The sequence below is a fragment of the Colias philodice genome, chromosome 3 (assembly GCF_061535455.1).
Source record: "Colias philodice isolate Cphi_HAF_F1 chromosome 3, ilColPhil1 Martin Lab GWU primary, whole genome shotgun sequence".
NCBI lineage: Eukaryota > Metazoa > Arthropoda > Insecta > Lepidoptera > Pieridae > Colias > Colias philodice.
Window position 1 is genome coordinate 4,097,770 of NC_143088.1, and position 15,367 is coordinate 4,113,136.

The 15,367-nt window shown below is 33.4% G+C and overlaps 1 protein-coding gene across 1 annotated transcript in view; it reads right to left on the bottom strand.

Moving 5' to 3' along the window:
• Positions 1-14,428, bottom strand: part of Hr4 (nuclear hormone receptor 4) — a 66,051-nt gene extending 51,623 nt beyond the window's left edge. The window contains exons 1-2 of the mRNA XM_089714149.1: positions 14,288-14,428; positions 13,556-13,642 (exon numbers count right to left, since the gene is read on the bottom strand). The gene's annotated coding sequence lies outside the window, so the exon portion shown is untranslated. The remainder of the gene's footprint in view (positions 1-13,555; positions 13,643-14,287) is intronic.
• Positions 14,429-15,367: the final 939 nt, after the last annotated feature.

Genomic DNA, 15,367 nt, shown 5'->3' on the forward strand with positions numbered 1-15,367 from the left:
AATCAACCACGGCGGCGCCTGCTGTGACACTATGTTTTTGTTCGCAATCTGATTTGTTGATTTGCTTTTAATTATATATTGCATTTTTGATTGGTTTTCAGACATTCAATGTAATGATTGTTCGTGATTTAATTCTAATGCACGAATGTGATGGGAGCTTTTTCATGTGTTGAGCTTTTAGATGCAAATCTTAACAGGTATAATTATCTACTTACTTTCTAACAAGTAACAATCATATTATTAATTTATAGCATTGAATATATAATATACGCATAATAATTACCCAATGGCCAATTTTCGTATTCAACGATGTTGCCAAAAATGTATTTTTCACTATATAGTAAAATAAATAGTACGACTATTAATCAACAGGTGCAAATATCGTGGTGTTGTTTTTGCATTTCTAAGAAATAAGTGTTTATTAACTTGTTGCATGCCATGAATACCTAGAAATTTAGCTTGTTATAGTTCAGTGTAGTCAAAATCTAACATAACATCAAGAACTTCTAAAACGAATAATTAAATGGTCGATTAGCAAATCTTAACTAAGATTTAATTGAATTATGATAAGTTCCGCCTACGTTCGATCAGTATTAATATAGTATGCGTTCCTTATGTATATCAAAAAGATATATCGTGTGAATACTTTCTTAAAATGCGAAACTAATAATAAATAACAATTGATATGCGTATAACAATCTATTTGGGGTTAGCTCGGCGGCGGAACCACCAAATCATAACATTCGATAGATATTCATTATGTAATACCTACACCAATGTTTATTTACCAATACGTATGTCGTCCCGGTCATCGACCCCGCCATCCGTTCGGTGAATTTCGACATTGTCCGCACTTTAGAAGGGGATAGCTTTATGGGAAAACCAATGGGAATGAATGCGTATCGTCTGAGGGTAGAGACCTTGAGCAAAATCAAGGGTAAGGCTATGTAAACGTGTGCGAACTCCGGAAATGTATGTGTGAGTGAGTCGATAACCGTTCTATGTTTGGTAGAAGTATGGTATATGTATATCTATAAGCTTTTGGAATCAGGAAAACTTAAATTATATTTGCTATCAGAGCGCTAAAAATTTACATATTATTTAAAGTAAGCACTACAGCCGCAGTATAAATTTCTTTATGTATCATTAAATTTAAATAAACGTACATTTTTATATGAAGGTATTTTAAAAACAAAAATATAGCAGTTCTGGAAAAAACATTACGTAAAGCAATAAACATTGCGCCGCCATAAAAACAAAAAGAACGCATGTCAACAAGCAACAACTACGACCACGTGCTACATCCGAAATAGACATTCACGCAAACATCCACGCATAAGACACACACACGCGACCACGAGGCCGCGGAGCCCGCGGAAAAATCAATATTTTGAGCAAAACTACTTCCCTTAACGTACAAGTGTGCGTTAGCTACCTCGCACCCGAGGCCAAATAAGGTTCTATCGAGCTCCGAATTGGCAAACCGAATCACGCCTTATCCATTGCGGAACAAAGTGTAATTTTCTCTATTGGGTCGGGGGGTAATTGAATCATAAGGGTACTGTGAAGTAGTGTTGTTCTGCTCCAATCAATCGGATGGCCCGTTCTCGCGGCCGCGTGGCGCCGGCCGACGACCCCGGCCCGGTCGTTACCCTGCGACAGTTGCACCCTGCTACCCCGTGCCGAGGCTCACCCTTATTCTGCCGAATCTTGGACCCGAGCCGCACAGCGCTGACATTGACTCAGCACGAGGTTCAACGACCCTCTTGACGTTTCCGATTTCCGGGCTCACCTTTGCTTTTTTTACTGTATGGTATTTTTAGTACTTGACAGTATTTATAACGCTCGTAAAATTAATCGTTTGTTTGATTTTAAGACACAATGAAATTTGCCACTTAAACTTGTGTTTTATTTTTAAAGAAACACTATTTTCTAAGTAAATAAAACATAATTAGAATTTGCACGTTTCTTATACAATTAACACTGTATTTTTAATTGAGCTCATTGTTATTGTTTGTTTGTTATACTCTTAAATAATTATTATGAAAAAGCACGAATGGTTGCAGCTTTTTAAAAGAAAAATTAAAAAGCGTACTGAACGCGTCATTCAGGAGTCAGAAAACACGCGTCTTCCTCATAATTAAATATGACTAAGACTACTTAAATTTGAACGTGCATTTTAATTCACGCTAAAGTACTTCTGGTCCTGCTAACAGGAGCCCGTTACTGATTATACTTGCACAACCATAAAGTAGGTATATTATTATTCTCAGTATATTTTCAGTCTATGTTGCCGTATTTATGAGCTACCTATAATCTATATTTATGTGTTATATGGGGTAGAAATTTTCCAAATCACGCATATTATTTAATACAATGATATATTGTAAAGAGTATATATTATTTCTCACACAATAATTATAATTATGTCATTTTATTTGAGGTATGTTTCTGAATAAAATTTGCATTATAGTGATGTGTGCTCTTTGTCTATAATTATTATTTGATTCCTTAAATATTTTGATCACTAACGTTTTCTTCCCAAAAATTTATTATATTTAACTTTATTAAACATTGCATTATTATTTATTATACAATATTATTTATCTGAGCTGCAGTCATTTATCAAGCAAATAATAAATTATGTTTTCAAAAACGTATTTACGTTGTCACTTGTTATAAGTAGTCAGTATTTAACGATATTAAAATTTTCAATGGACCGGAAAGAAAACACGTCCATACAGTGACGACAATGAAAAATTAAGTTTTATTTTTCTTAAGTGTGCTTGAAATATATTTGTCAAGTGTCTTCGTGTTGTCGCTTCGTTTAAGTCGGTGTCGCCTTAAATTGGTTTTAATTTTTAACTAATAAATCTTATTCTCAAATTTGAACATCGGTCACAGCATACAATTCACTGTTTTCTATTGCATTTTGTCAATTGTTAACTTTTACCAATTAGGCTGGGTCTTGCTCGTTATAACGCTCGCTATGAAGTGCTCAAAATACTGTATGAATGGAATGCGGTAAACTTCTATATATGTAGATTTCTACATATTAAATAAATTTGCGAATAAAAGAGGAATCTCATTATTTAATGAACAATTTTTATAATTTTTAAAAAATAATAATTTTGTGTTAAAGCTTTTTCAAGTGTTTAACACTTAATTGTTTGTTTTCCTATTACGCTATTCAAAATAAAACACTCAATCTGTTCTTTTGCGAACATCGTTTATTTCAAGACGAAGTAGGCATGTCTGTGATCCGATAGATAACCGTCAGACACTTACACGCACAGGCATACAAATAAACGCATAAGATGCGCCGCGCTAGTTTCAGCAACAGCTGTAGGTTTAGGCGGCCCAAGCGGTCGGGGTCAATGCCCATCTGTATTTTCAACATGTGCCGACGTTTTCCGCGTTCCACGGAAAGCTCGCCTGTCATCCCTTCGGAAATCTTCGGGATTCTTCGACTCTCTTAGATTAATGCAGCTCCAAGGAGACTCGGAGACTTCGGATAATGAGAGCCAAAGAGGTTTTTATATTTAGCCATTCCTCTACGTGGATGCTCTTTTTATATAAAAGAGCTTTTAGCCGAACGATCTCGAGAGCTCTGCACGGAAAACGTTTTTAAAAGCAATGATCGTTTAATGGTTCGAATCGAGATATTAAATATTTGATTTATGGATATTTTTCGAGTTCGTGTAACCTTGGTTTCTGTGTCATGTTCTAAAACTATTTTGGAGCAAACAAACTAGATAAGGATCGACTTGCAACGGTTCTCTGGTACGAATAAAGTATGCCAATAGCGTTGAAGTGGCCTTTGCGCAGACCTTGTCTGAATGAAATCTCATCACGAAAGTCGAAACACGCCCAGTGTCACTCTGTATTCAATGTCACGGTCTATGGTGTCGCTGTTATGTTAATTTCTTGGCTTATATTAGATCTCGTATGCATTTCGTGTTGTACTTAAAACAAATGAACATAAAATCACGTAAAAACAACTGCTCTATGATTTTCTGAGCCGTTAAAGATTACGCCAGTATTATAATATGTTTAATTTCTTCATATTGCATGAACTAACAAAAACAATGTATTATGTAGGTATCTATGCAGCATAAATCTCTCAAAAATTGTAGAGATAGCCAAGTTCGCACATTTAGGATGTATTTCATCACTTCGTGACGTATTCGCGTATAAATACTGACAGAAGGTATAATTAATAATAAAATGATCATAATCTAATTATTACTTACTCAGTTCTCATGTAATTAAAATTTAAATCTAGCAAAATTAATTGCAAAGTAAGTTAAATAAAATTACTGTTTCACCAATTGCCAAAATATTGGCGAGGATATATCATTTGAGTAAAAATTACTGCTTAATAAACAGATTTATCAATACAGGTACTATAAATACGTGCGTAGATTCCAATTGAAAATAAGTTCTTAAAATAAATTATAGCTTATAAAGCTATATAACAAAAGAAATATCATCAAAGTCGGTCCATTAGTTCTTGGATAAAAACTGGATGACACATAATCTTCTGCCTACATTTTTATTATATGCTGTGATTAGTAAATGACAAAGCGATTTTGAAAACGAAAACTGAAAACTAGAATGTATGTAATGAATAGCTAGCAAATACACGTGCACAAACGTTCTAGAACATTCGAGATTTTCCTAAAATCCCTCACAATGGTCCTAAGTGCTGAGTTGCATTCGCAGATGCAGTGTTATTGGTTTCGTAACATTACAATGATGGCTGTATGCATGAGTCATGGCCGGCCAAGTTCAGTGTCGCTCGTCCGAACTTGAACCCACTACAAGGCAATTACTATACCGGTAGATATACATGTAGGAGATATACGAATAACTGTTTCGGATGTTGCGCGGTTCAATGTGAATTTATTGAACGTTAAGGACCATGCGATTCGTGCCGCATGCCGAAATTATAAATGAGAATGCTTGACCGAAATATTATATGTATATTTTATTTGGTATCTTTGATTTTTTCAATTCCGTTAAGACATAACATATACATATTGGCTGTATGTATCAATCATTGCGGTTTGTTTTGTAAGAAAATTAGAATGGAAACAATGTCATTAAACTATCTCTACATCGACCATCCTTTATAGTAGAGTTCTGAAAACTGTACCATGCAAATTGTTCTTCCTTTCTTAATGTGGCCAATACTTGAACACAACATTTATAATATTTTAAATTCGGATTATTTCAAAGCTATAATATATCTTGCAGTGTAGTGTGGCCGGCATCAATGATAAGGTACGTAAACAAGCACAATCGTCTACGTGACAATGACTTGGCTTCATATCGGTTACACATGCGCCGATAAACGAACAATCACCGCTCATATTGAGATATGTTTATTTATATTTTTATCCGTTTTTATATTTGTAACTCTCGTTTTTCAAAGAAATTTTCTGTGGCATATGTAGAAAAACAATGCACGTAAATTACCTTTGTATACAGTTAAATAATAATAATATTTACGTGATTTTAAACGTACTTAGTAGTTGAATAAAAATTCTACGTGCTAATAAAGTGCACAACCAAAAATATAACGATATATCGTTAAGCGATGAGAAGATTAGATTTAAACTCACTGATCAGCATTCTCTAGAAAATTTTGTAAGAATTTGAGATTGTGTTGTGTGGGCTATAAGTATGTGTTTGTGTGTGTGTGTGAACCACACTTTTGCAGATATAAAAGTCAATGAATCGTGCTATAAATAGGTATGTGTATCAAGTTGAATACCCCGTGACGAACTAGTGACTAATGTATACGTAACATTGTTTAATATGGAGGATATTGAAACCAATTTTATTTCAATCAATTGTGTCATTGACTTCACCCTTATGGTCATCGATGGTCTAATCTTCATTCAACTATCTCGATGTATTCAATGTATGATTAGCTTTGATTTATTACACGACTCGACAAAAAAATTTTCGTTCTTTGTCCTAAAGTTTATACTATTATTTTCCAGTTAGTTATGCACAAAAACGAAAAGAAAATACCTTTTTTCGGTATAAAGTTTGCTTTTGTGATAGTTATAATAATAATACTCATTTTTCAATTTTTTCATAAATTTTAATTGATTTTAATATTTTTAAAAAGACCACGCGGTGAGAGTGGGGTGTTAACGTTTACAATGTGCCGCTAGATGGCACCCGAGTGATAAACAACCATCAGGTGTTATTTACAAGCCCAGAATAACTTAAAATGTCGTCACGAAAGTGCAAATACGATGCTGATGCATTTTGTTTTATATGTGGTCAATTTATTAAAGTTCGAGACGTGAAATATGAACTAAAGACATCTCATGTTCTCTGTGAAGCCTATGAAGCATATTTTGACTGTCCTGTACGGAATCAACATAAGCCATGGGCTCCACATGTTGCTTGTAGTTATTGTAAAAGGTGTTTGGAAGGTAAGGCAAATTACAAATTTTAAGGCCATGGGCTGCAGGATGTCATTAAAAGTACATATGCTGCATGCTCATTTGGATAAATTTAAAAACAATATGGGAGCCTATTCCGAAGAGCAAGGAGAACGTTTCCATCAGGACATCATAAATTTTGAACAACGCTATCAAGGCCAATTCAATGAAAACATGATGGGCGACTATATTTGGGGTTTATTGAGAGAAAGTAGCTATGAACATAAAAGAAAAATTAAAAGTGTGCACTTTTAAGTTATTTTCCCACTTTTCTGTAAGCTAATTTGATAGTAAAACTTAATAAAAATAATAAACATTTTTATTTCAATAGTTTTATTTTCAATCAAAAATTAAAATCCGAGATTTTTAAAAATTTCGTTCAATCAGTCTTCTAAGCACAAAAGCAAAGTTTTTCATGCCATATATTTTTTTTCCGTCTAATTACGACCTAAACTACCAAATTTAATGCTTTGAAATCAAAGTCAAATTTCATGGTGACCCGTTGTTATTTATTAATGCACTGTATATAAGCATTATGCTCAGTAACATTTGAATTCGTATCATCGTATGCATTACTGTAATATAAATTAATACCTCTATTTAAAATAATTACTGCACTATTATTCCTACATTTATCAAGCAACAAAATAATATCTAAAGTAAAAATACTTCGATAATTTGCAATCAAAGGCGAGCAGCTATAACGACTTCACTCATTTATTATCAAAGCAACAATTAAAAAATGGATACATGACATTAAAAATAGCTCTAGTTTTGAAATGATTTAATATCTAATCGTTTCAATTTTATTCAGGAAAACCCTTGACCTTGCCTTAACACTTTCCGTAGAGCTAGCTTGCCTTCAATTATAAGAATTGCATTTAACATACCTCAATTACGGAAGCTGTAGGTATGTGCACTAATCACGGAAGGAGAATCTCCGATCGTCGATCTACGGAACATTGAATCGTAGTACGAGGGCATAATAAATAAACGTACATTATATTTGGAGTTCAGTCGCGGCCGCCGCGGGGCCAACGACCGTCCTTACCGCGACACGGAGCTGACAGACTACACCCGTCTCTTTCTAGCGGAGATCGCGCACCGCGTTCCATGCTATTACCTCTATTCAAATCAATTGATGTTTTAATACCGTTCACTAATTTATTCAAAAGTATGCATGTCAATGTTTTAATCATAATATATTTATCACTTTCGAGTGCTTCTGGATTTAAATTTTTCCGCCCCGTCGTATTTTTTATTGAATACAACCCGCCTCGTTATTTGCATCGTTGGTCGCGAAAGCAATAAGTCGTGGTTAATGCAAATTGATTGCAGTTTCGCAGGAATCGTACAATACATGTTGCAATGGCTAATTAGCATCACAATTACTTAATCAATTAATTAAATAATATATGTAGAGTTTGTTGTTCAGTGTATCTGCGCACTGCGAGACGTCTCTTGTAAGTTATCGCACTGAGATATTATATTTGTAGATTTTGCGTCAATTAGGCGGTCACAATGTATCGACATCAATGTAATTCATAATTTTGGTTGAATCGTTTATTGAACAGAATATAATGGAAAAATGAAGCCCGTCGTTTCATCTACATTCACAATCATCAATGATTCATGTTTCGTATTTTCGTATTTATTAGTTCAATATATTTTCAGTTCACTATATTTTAGGGAACTTAGGAACTTAGAACTTATCCATTAGACTTGTTTTTTTGTAATCTATCTATAGTTTTAACAAATACCGAAAAATAGATAATTTTGAAATTAAAACTCTAAAATCACACCTACCTAACATAACCCATCACAGTTTTAACTCTTACCTTTACTAATTTATATATTTGTATCTTTAGTAGGTTTTATTCGATTATAATACCATTGATAAAAATCCTCCCATATCTACGTAATATTGTAGTTAACTTAATTAGAAGTGTAGTTTTGCATTACGAGCTATGTTCCAACAATCCGGTGGGAGTAGAAACACGCAATGCATTTTAAACTACTTCTAAATGGAGCTAGGAATAAGTCAGTTGTTACGAGCGACTTACAGATAATACCAGTTTAAATCATTGTCTTTATTAAGGGCTTATTGTTAACGGAACGGGTAATGCTAATAATGTAAGGTACATACACAAAAATTTCAACAAATTCATAATGTTGACATAGACATTATTTACAGGTCATGAAGTACTGTGTATTTTCTCAATAGTTTTTATTAATTAAAGTCTTAAAGTTTTTAAAGTTTCATCTTTTCTTGAACCAATAAATCAGCTTGGATCAGCTTTATGTACGGTCGTTACTTACTAAAAATAGATATATCGAGGTTTTTAATGATAAGTAACAGATTTTAAAGAAACTTCAAAATCAAAATAAATAATAATATTTTCGAGGTACTACAATTTTTTTAGCTCACGGGCTACGCCGCTACACGGCTCTACATTTTTATAAACCAAAATTTGAAGGCCTCCGTAGCATCAATTATTACTTCGAATTTTAATAAGAAATAACAAACTTACAAGATATTCATTTAATAATGTCCTGATTGTGTCGTCATGATCATTTATTTATCAAACTATAAGTTCTCTTTCGCATTTATTTTCTCGCTATATGTTTATATGTAATACAGCTTATTTGGAATAAAACAATTTGTAAGTGAGGTGTATTTTAAAAGTAGGCATAATTCTAAATCAAAAATCATTATTTCCCTAGAATATTCTGCAATATTATTCGTAGTGAGCGAACGGAGAAAGTGCTACGCGGAAGCGTCGTTGCGGTGCGCGATTCCCATGTGTTGTTCACATCGGTGTCTATTACTTAAACAAACATAATAGTAAAGAATAAATAATAGAATATAATAGAACAAGGATATTTTCCCTTTTTGTAGTAGTAGCAAAAGGGCATAAATTAAATATTTTATTTAGAAATTAACGCTTGATGATTAACGATGATACAAATGGAATTGTCGTAGTTTCTTTATTTTTGGTTACGTCAATACATAATTAAATTTTATTTACATTTAATTTATATTAAATTTATCCAATGACTCATTACAATTTACATAAACTTAATTATTTAAATAAAAATGTATCATGATAACACTTTATCGTACATAATTTAATATTACTTCTTTTGTAAAATGACTCATTATTTTTTCTTAATTTTGCGATAATTCTCTAATTCATTAATATATTTCAAATCTCAGTAAAATTAGTTAAATTTTCCACTCCTGCCTAAACGCATTCACTTCAACTAGTAAGCTAATTGATTAAATTTTAGTAGAGTTTTCTCAAGTTGTCGAAATTTTTTGGTTCAGTTATAATTTATGCTTATTTATTACAATCAACAAAATACATTTAGAATAATCATAAATAGATGAAGCACCGAAATAGACTTAAACAACCCAATCTTATTACAGGAAATGTAAAGTTGCCTGTGATTGGTTAAGCGTAGCATTTTCTAAATGAAAATGAACTCATAACCATATACGCCATACGGGTAATGAAATATACCTCATATCATGTTCACTGTACGTTGTTACAGTACATAGTGATCTATCAATGCGAAATGCAGTTACGTGTAAGTACAAACTAAACGCTTCCGCATGCAAGCAGGAAGTGAATACTTTCCCTTTTGCCTATGCGCAGCAGCCGACCGCACTACATCACTATAAACCGACAAACGTCTAAATTACTCTATAACCTCACGATAACTGACAATGACTGGCATTCGTAAGTTGGCCGCGTTATAATGCAGTTAACTAACGAATAAGGTTAAGTGCCCGCTCCTCGAATGCCAGCTGCGTGAATGTGGTGTATCTTAATGAATTACTGTTCATAATTTCAGATTAAATAACACAAGTTTTATATAGATATTTGTATATCTGTATAGGGCAATTTTAATGCATTTTTTTCGTATTCCCTCTGTCATGTGTGTCATGCGCACAATTGTGGATTTAAATGTTAATAAACAAGAATCTAGTATGAAATTGCAGAAAAGAAATTAGATAGGTCAACAATCCGAATAAAGCCAAAAATAACAATCACACAAATTACATCAAATGCTTGACATCTATTTTTGCCAAATTAAATGTAAATTCAACCCTTTCGGAGTTTTTCACGTTTCAATTAAAGTCCGGTTTTTCGATTCATGAAAGATTGGAATAATACGACAAAACCGGTTACGATAAAGACAAACTTGTCTATTTTTGAACTTATAACACGACGGGAACTCCCGATAATAATCAGAACTTGATTTAGGTGTTTTTAAGTGTATATCGACGGAATTAGAGACGAAATGGCGCCTACAGTTGACCTATATACCTTTGACGGACATTGACTCTGTAGCTTTGTATAAATCAAAGAGAAGTTTGCCTTTGTAGCGAAATAATTGAGTTAATTTCATATTAATTTTCATAGAGAATATTTCAAATATTTGCCGCAATATATTCAGTACTAAAATAATAATGTTTCTTTTGCTAAAAAAATACAAAATAATCAGGTTTGTAGATAATCTAGGTATTTAATGATTCGATTTTATGTATAAAAATGTACATCACAAAAAATTTATTAATAACAGAAATGAAACGGTATCTAACCTTGTATTTGTACTGAAGTTACTAACCTACCTTAACCATTTAGTAATAAATTATCCATTACTAACCTATTACAAGATCAATCAACCTACACGATACTAATAAGACACCTCATTATACTACAAAGAATAATCAACAACCAAAAACAGCTCAAAGATCCGTTAAGAACAGTTGGTTACTGTTATCGTACCTGATTACATACTTCGGCCTTTTTTCGGGAACCCGAGACTGTTTTAAAATATGGCGCAAAACGATCGAATGTTGCGGAGTTCACGATCGGGCGGTGACCTCCCGAAACTGGGCCGGTTATTCTGTAGGCTGTATAGCGTATAGTCTAGAACCTTTTGCTCGCTTAGGCTATCAATCATCCCTTTGCTACTGTGTTAATAGGTGCTGGTAGATAGCTTAATTACGTCGGGACGTTAACCCCAAACCCATTTTATGAATTGCAAAAAAATAATGTACGCAAAAAAGTAAAATTTAAACCTAGAACTACTTTAGAAGTTTGTTTTTATATCTCACTTTATTAAGAATTTGATAATTGTGACAAATGTTTCGGTAATATAGTAATCAAAATTATAATAACACTTAGGTGAATAACACTAATAAATCACGTGAAACTTTTGTAAGCTTTTCAAAGAATTTACCGAATAGCAACAGTTAATAATTTTCTATGGAACTTATTGTTTTAAAGGAAATACAATTAGTAATTATAAAAGTCAAAGAAGTAGTGCGATAGTAAATTTCCGCAAAGCGTATAAATTATTATGCGATAAAGCGTGTTACTACTTACGCCTTTAGTATTTATAATTTGGGTCAGAAAGCTTTCCAACTAGAAAATCTCCATAAATTTTACTGCCACTGAACAATGAAATACGTCGGCAGTGAATTAATTATTTAACATAATAACCTTAATAGCACTTTGATTAAGAATTTTCACGAAAAAAAAAGAGTCAATTGTAAAACGTCATTTGTCGTGTCATACTGAGGTTAAAAAGGAGCACGTTGCAAGTTGCGATCTCTGAGGGAGCGTTGCTAATCTAACTGACCTATATAATGTGGGTGAAAGACCTCGTAAACTACTACTGCCGTGCATTATGACCGCCACAATACACCACAAAATCCATAAAAACAATAAGAAGCCTTAACCCGTTTTAATACGGGATAAAATAGCCCCCACACGACTACAGCTTTTAATGCTTTACGCGGAATCATTTTGTTTAGTGCTCATTTATAGCTTGAATAATATCTAAAACGAGAGCATGCGATTACATCAATGGGTGCATTTCACTTTTACACATTATTATTTCGAAATGTATCCTAGTGATAACTGTATTTCGAATTGATATAAAAACAAATGAGCAGTCTTTTAAATGTATGCATATTGTTTTAAAAATGAAGTTAGTTTCTACAAGAATATCGACGACTAATACAGCGCAAGCGTGGGTGGATCCTAGATTGGTTATTATGTTCTATTTGGAAACAACAAGAAATCTGAATACATCAGTTTTTATTGTAGTCTAAATAAAAGAGAGCTAAGACAATGTATTCCGTAGATCATATGTCATAGTATTTAAATATAAACATTATTTACGGGGTAATGGCCTAATGAGCATTGTAGCGTTTCCGTCACTATTCGCGAGGGCGGATGTCATTACACTCGACCGATTTTTAAACATTATTAATGGAGATAATAAGAAAGGTTACGGTTAACACAATATATGGTACCTACTTGATAATATGTACGTAATTTTCTTGAATATTAAGGAACAAGGAATGATGTATGAGACAAATGTTTAAACAATATTTAGACGGCGAGAAATAATTATTATTTTTAATATGATATATCATGTTAATTGTCGCTTAATTGACCTTATTGGATTAATTAAAAAATATCGTTACAGGTTTACTTTTAAGTCCGTTTGCATCGAAGTGATATGTTTATGACATAATAATGTGCAAGAAACCTTTATTATAAGCTATTACTATTTAAGTGCCGTGCATATTTTGTCAAAATGAGATTCTAAGATATCGCAATGAGCTTACATTGTTGTGAAGAATTGTAATTAATCGATTAACGCAATATCGGGTTTATAGCCAATAAAATTTGCGATGAAAGGTCACTTAGCGCAAAACTGTTTAGTTTGGAAGAAGATTTAGATAGGGGATAGATAAAATTATAGATGTATAGTTTTACTGAATCTATGAAATTGGCTAAGTTAAAGACAATTTAAAATTAATACAAAGATTAAGGTTGTCATATAGTATTGTGACGATAAAAGTAAATACGGCAAAAATGTTACAAAAATGATGTGCTCTTCGGCATTCGGTGTTATAATTATCATTAAAAGAAAAAATAAAAGGTCTTTTTAATAGATAAAATTATGAATTGTAGGTATAAGGACACAAACCCACATCAAAATTAAGGCCAGTTATAAAAATTGAAAAAGAAAAAAGGAGAAATTTAAACAACAGAAAAACTTACATTTTTATACGTAGTCAGCACAGGTATCCTTTCAGCCTTTTTCCTTCATCTCTGCAAGAGGGGAGAGAAGATAAGGCGAACAGGAGCCTGCGGAAGATATGTAATTATAGAAAACTTCCCGGAAAAACCTTTTAAAAATATATTATGTTTTATAAATTTCCGTAATGAACTTGCGATATAAAACATGTCATCCGATTAAAATAAATCTATGCTTTATTTATTTATTAGTTAATAATTACTTATATTTTGAAAAAATAAATGATATTGTTACATAATATTGTCCAAATATAGCTCAGTTATGCACGCATTATTTGTGATTGTTTAGTTACTGGTGTTTAAGGAAATATAAAACGTATTTCAAAATAGATATGTTCATACATACGAGTACAATTATTAATGAAGAGGTCTTGAATTATATAAGATAGGCTGAAAGGCCTGCTATGCAGTCTGCCAAAAATCTCGTTTATATATAAGTAGGCTATTTATTATTTGTTTTATGTGACTCTACAATAAAAATATACCACAGCTTTTAAGGAACACTTCTAAAAATTATCTTTTCATATAAAATTTAATATTTGAAATAATTTAGAACCTACATAAAAGCTCTAATTATGATCTTTGAAAAATAGTAGAGCAAATTAAATAGTAGAGTCCGTAATAAAGTATCTTTTTTTTATAATCTTAAAGCTTAAATTATTGTTAAAGTGTATGTGTTCTTTATTAATTTAGCACCTGAATTTCTTAACAAGATGCAGCTTTCAGCAGCATCACCAAGAAAATCCTTAAAAAACAATCCTTGAACGCAAGTCACTCTTCACTTTACACAAACGTTCACAATCCACTGAAAATCTAGAGAGCACCACATAAATCCAGGATCACGTTATGAGTTCAGTCGTAGCATGTAAGGCTAGCGCCTCGCACAACGTACATAAACATGGGAGGTGTCAGCGATCGGGACAATAGATGCGGCGTGCCGGGCGGCGCGAGCGGCAAGACAGCAACGAGCGCTCAGCGCGCCGGTGGAGCGGTGACTGACCGGCACACTGCCACGCCACCCCGCCGGAGCGCTCCTGCGGGACCCTTCCGCCGGGAGCGGACCCTCGCTCTCCTCCACGGCCGCGCTGTCACCCACATGACTCATCCAGCCGGCCACCATCCGCACATCCAGCGCGAGCGCTCCGACACCTTCCACACCTTCGTGAAACTGCAATGTCTTTGACCTTTGCGTGCTCGTAAGACAATGCATTGAATGTCAATATTTACGAACCACGTGTAGTTTACAATGGCATATCGTTCGTATGAGAATGTTAAAATGTAAACTGTGTAATCTACCGAGGCAACCTTCGATCGATGCGAAAGAATGGAGCTATTTGGGCGCTATTAAATTCTTGTTTTTATTGCGAGTAACGGTTGGAATGGTGTCTATGGCCAACGTCGTGGACAGTGAAAGTGGTTGCGGTCTAGGTGAACGCGAGTCGATTCATTCGAGTTTCTTTTGCAAAGAAAACTAATTAAAGGCATACCCTTTGTCTTATGAAACGTTGACCGAGGCCTCTCAACTCGAACACGTCAATGAGAGCTTTGCTCTTAAGCCGGTACAAAGACTCCATGAAGCTAACTTACTTTTGAAGTACCTATCACAGTAGCAAGGGACTTTCCTAACACGTTCACTGAAGAAAATTAACCTAAATCTTATTCAATAAAAAACTATTGCTGCATAGAGTACCGATTATTCATAGTTTTGAAATTACAATTTAATACAATTTCCGCCTTCCGGTGTATATTACAATTTTGTTGGATATCCTTTAATAC